The sequence below is a fragment of the Oncorhynchus mykiss genome, chromosome 16 (assembly GCF_057628025.1).
Source record: "Oncorhynchus mykiss isolate SJ-2025 chromosome 16, ASM5762802v1, whole genome shotgun sequence".
Classification (NCBI taxonomy): domain Eukaryota; kingdom Metazoa; phylum Chordata; class Actinopteri; order Salmoniformes; family Salmonidae; genus Oncorhynchus; species Oncorhynchus mykiss.
This window is the reverse complement of record NC_143037.1, coordinates 13,902,216-13,906,871: the sequence shown is the minus strand read 5'-3', so window position 1 is coordinate 13,906,871 and position 4,656 is coordinate 13,902,216. Positions and strand designations below refer to the sequence as shown.

The following is a 4,656-nucleotide window of genomic DNA, read 5'->3' as shown; positions in this document are numbered from 1 at the left end:
CACTTTCCAATGCCTGGGCTTGTTATTTTGTCTCTGTCTCTACTACCATGGTTGAATGTAGTGGAGGCTGGTGAGGGGAGGACGGCTCATAAAAATGGCTGGAACGGTACGAATGGAATGGCATCAAACACAGAGAAACCATGGAAACCATGTGTTTGATACCATTCCACCTATTAGGCTCCAGTCATTACCACAAGCCTGTCCTTTCTTGGGAGTTCTTAGTGGATTGTGCTTTTTCTAAATACACTTCGATACTGGGTTCTTACATGGCACTTCATGCATTTTGTAGTCTTTATTTCAGTTATAATGAAATGTCAGGAGGCTGAATTAGAAGCTCAGGATTAAAAAAAAACCTGCTTTTTATTCAGCTTCAGACAAACTGAAATATGAAACGAAGATAACCACGTCTAATAGAAAATCAATCAAATCTACTCTTGCATGTTGACTCTTGCACATTGACTCTTGCATGTTGACTCTTGCACATTGACTCTTGCATGTTGACTCTTGCACATTGACTCTTGCATGTTGACTCTTGCTGGCAGAAATCCAAGGGCAGGGTGGTCAAAGAAACATGTCCTCAAAGTACTCGTCTAACTCCTCCTCCCTGGAAGACAGAAAATAGTTTAATTGGTCGGTACTAGCGTCTGTAAACGTGTCTAGAGGCCTAGCAGGGCTTTGTAAGGGTGATATAATGTTGGACTGCTAAGCTCACCTGGACTCCTCCTCCACGGTGGGGGCTGGGCCTTTCCAGTGGTCTGCCTCCGACAGGCCCTTTGGCTCCTCACTGTGTTCTCCCTCTCCTACATGGCAGGAAGGAGACAATACAAAACAGAAAATGTTTATTCATAAAGAGCTTTTCATGCATTACATTCAATAATATTCATAATGCTTTCAAAAACAAACCCATAAGGGACTTTAACTAAGGAATTGTTGCGGCACATGCAACATAGTTACAGCACTGAAGGATTAAGGAGGGTCAGAAGAGTCAAATCCGACTTAAACCTATAAGAGTACGGACAGGCTCCGTTGCCGAATTCTCTGGATGCCTCTTCCCGATAGCTAAACAACCAAAGCTTCTGCGCATGTGCGGGATTCGTTCGGCTGCCCAGAGAACAGGCTACTCTGGTGAATTTCAATGATGAATGGAGAATGGTGCTTGTTTAATAAAGTTAGATCAAAGCTGAATCAATGTCTGCAAGATCACAGTATTCATACATGACAGAACTGAATATAATAGCATAGCACAACATTACTAAATCTGGGCTCAAAATAATCAAATACTTGTGGATTTGACCTGTTATTGAAATACTTGTTTTTTGTGTATTTGAGTATTTTCAAATAATGTGGCCCGAATCAACTTCTTCTTTTGGAAGTATTTTCAAATAATTATTTAAAATACTATTTTCAAATACCTGGGTTAAATGCATGGGGGGGGGGGGGGGGGCATTTGAGTCAGTGTATTTGAGTATTTTCAAATACCTGCCAATACTTTCCAGGTGTATTCCTAAATACAGTACAATACTCAACTACTTGTCTTTTAAAATATCTGAATACAGATATCTGAATATCTGAATACTTACTTCAAAATCTATGTGAAAGTAATTGAGATATTTTAAATAGTATTTGAACTCTGGTCTGGATGTTACTGTGAGACAAAACACCACCTCATGTTAGGATGATTGTGCAAACAGAGTGCGCCACTAGGCAAAATATGTGCTTTAATTGAAACAAAACACAGGTAGGCCTAGGCTACACTTTGTTAACACAATCTGCTCTCATATTCGCTTACTGTACATACAGTTGAAGTCGAAGGTTTACATACACCTTAGCCAAATACATTTAAACTCAGTTTTTCACAATTCCTGACATTTAATCCTAGTACAAATTCCCTGTCTTAGGTCAGTTAGGATCACCACTTTATTTTAAGGATGTGAAATGTCAGAATAATAGTAGAGAGAATTATTTATTTCAGCTTTTATTTCTTTTGTCACATTCCCAGTGGGTCAGAAGTTTGCATACACTCAATTAGTATTTGGTAGCATTGCCTTTAAATTGGTTAACTTGGGTCAAACATTTTGGGTAGCATTCCACAAGCCTCCCACAATATGTTGGGTGAATTTTGACCCTTTCATCCTGACAGAGCTGGTGTAACTGGGTCAGGTTTGTAGGCTTCCTTGCTCGCACACGCCTTTTCAGTTCTTCCCACATATTTTCTATAGGATTTAGGTCAGGGCTTTGTGATGGCCACTCCAATAGCTTGACTTTGTTGTCCTTCAGCCATTTTGCCACAACTTTGGAAGTATGCTTGGGGTCATTGTCCATTTGGAAGACCCATGCTTCACGGTTGGGATGGTGTTCTTCGGCTTGCAAGCATCCCCCTTTTTCCTCCAAACATAACAATGGTCATTATGGCCAAACAGAAATGTCCTCAGACCAGAGGACATTTTTCCAAAAAGTACGATCTTTGCCCCATGTGCAATTGCAAACGGTTTTGGAGCAGTGGCTTCTTCCTTGCTGAGCGGCCTTTCAGGTTATGTCAATATAGGACTCGTTTTACTGTGGATATAGATACGTTTGTACCTATTTCCTCCAGCATCTTCACAAGGTCCTTTGCTGTTGTTCTGGGATTGATTTTCACATTTTCGGACCAAAGTGCGTTCATCTCTAGGAAACAGAATGCGTCTCCTTCCTGAGCGGCATGTTGGCTGAGTGGTCCCATGGTGTTTATACTTGCATACTATTGTTTGTACAGATGAACATGGTACCTTCAGCCGTTTGGAAATTGCTCCCAAGGATGAACCAGACTTGTGGAGGTTTACAATTTTTTGGGTTATTTCTTTTGATTTTCCCATGATGTCAAGCAGAGGCACTGAGTTTGAAGGTAGGCCTTGAAATACATGCACAGGTACACCTCCAATTGACTCAAATGATGTCAATTAGCCTATCAGAAGCTTCTAAAGCCATGAAATAATTGTCTGGAATTTTCCAAGCTGTTTAAAGGCACAGTGAACTTAGTGTATCTAAACTTCTGACCCACTGGAATTGTGATACAGTGAGTTATAAGTGAAATAATCTGTCTGCAAACAATTGTTGGAAAAATTCATTGTGTCATGCACCAAGTAGATATCCTAACCGACTTGCCAAAACCATAGTTTGTTAACAAGAAATTTGTGGAGTGGTTGAAAAATGAGTTTTAATGACTCCAACCTAAGTATATGTAAACTTCAGACTTCAACTGTAATGCAAAACAACAACGTAGCATACACAACTCAATTAGATCTAAATGCATATTCCCATGAAAATGAATGAGGTCAAATGGTTTCCCCGGTAAAACTTGAAGAATTCTCATTCACGATTGACAGTGAGTAAAGTGAGAATGTGTGTATAAAGCAGTGCTGAAGAAACATGCGTAGAACATGATTCGGTTCTTTAGCTCTGGGAAGAGGCATCCAGGGCATGGCGCCGGGGAAGATGTTTTGAGGTGGGGGTGCTGAAATGTTTTAATTGTGATTTATCAGGGGGTGCTGCAGAACCCTCAGCACCCCTACTTCAGGCAGCTAAGGTCCAGGGGACGGGACGGGTCGGTTACCTTCAGTCCTGCAGCTTCAGCCGTAAGAGTGTGGTCCTTGGTCTGCACCTTGGCCTTGGAACTTGGCCTTCGTGTGCAGCGGCTGCTTTTATTTACGTTACATCGGAAACCCAGGGTAAGCAGGCCCATACTTCAAGTGCAGCTGAATCCGCAATGAAAGTATGACTGTTGTCTGACTGAGGCCTTATGACCAAACTAGCCCATGTGTTTTTAAAAGGTATTTTTTTTAAAATGTATTTTAAAAGCACCTGTTATGAATGAGGACATTAGGGCACGTCCATTCTGCTTGTCCTGAGGGTGTAAGGTAATAAACCGCTTGACTTTGTAGGGAGGTGGAGAGTGAGAATAAACACTACCTTTGTCTGACTGCTGGGAGTCGTCCTCAGAGTTCCCGGGGGAGGAGCGTTAGGAGGGGCCTGCTGGGGGGAGAGAGAGGGGGAACTCAGTCAGTTCAACTCAGACAGCCAACTATGTGCAGCTGACATTGAGCAACAACAAAAAGCAACCAAAGTGTTGTGATTTTTTTCCTCCTCCATGTGAAACGGCTGCTTTCAGTCAGATATTATGTAATATCTAAACACTATAGTAGGTGTTTATAAGAAGTTTATGAGCGGGCTTGATTTTTCAAATGCTCATGTTTCTAAATGTTGTATTACACCATTAAGACATTAGTACAAACACCTTCAGCACTTTTCATTTCATCCCCATGGCCTGTTGTTTGCGTCTACCTATAGCCATAGTTGTACAAAGATATGAAATGGTGGAGTCTTGCCTTTGTGTCTCCTCTGATGTTTGTCTCTGCTTTCTTGGATCTTTTTGCCTGTGGCTCAACTTGATTTTCCTCAGACGACTTGTCTTCTTTTCTTGGCGATCACCTCCTTTCTCCTGAAGAAAACGAGTCCCTTGTTTAAGTTCAGCCAATCTTCAAACATTAATTGTGACATTTTGACACCACTAAAAGGGGCCAGAGACCCCATTAGTGGTCAATGGATGAAGATAAACTGACAGGGAACAATTAGCAAGTCAACTTCCTGGGATGATAGTTTAAAGAAGCACTCGAAGCAGAG

General features: G+C 41.4%; 1 long non-coding RNA gene across 1 annotated transcript; it reads right to left on the bottom strand.

Moving 5' to 3' along the window:
* Nucleotides 1-330: 330 nt before the first annotated feature.
* LOC149976555 (uncharacterized) lies at nucleotides 331-4,010 on the bottom strand. The gene is made up of 3 exons (XR_016487137.1): nucleotides 3,946-4,010; nucleotides 713-800; nucleotides 331-604 (listed from the first exon to the last, which is right to left on the bottom strand). It is a non-coding gene; the product is annotated as an uncharacterized LOC149976555 (long non-coding RNA).
* Nucleotides 4,011-4,656: the final 646 nt, after the last annotated feature.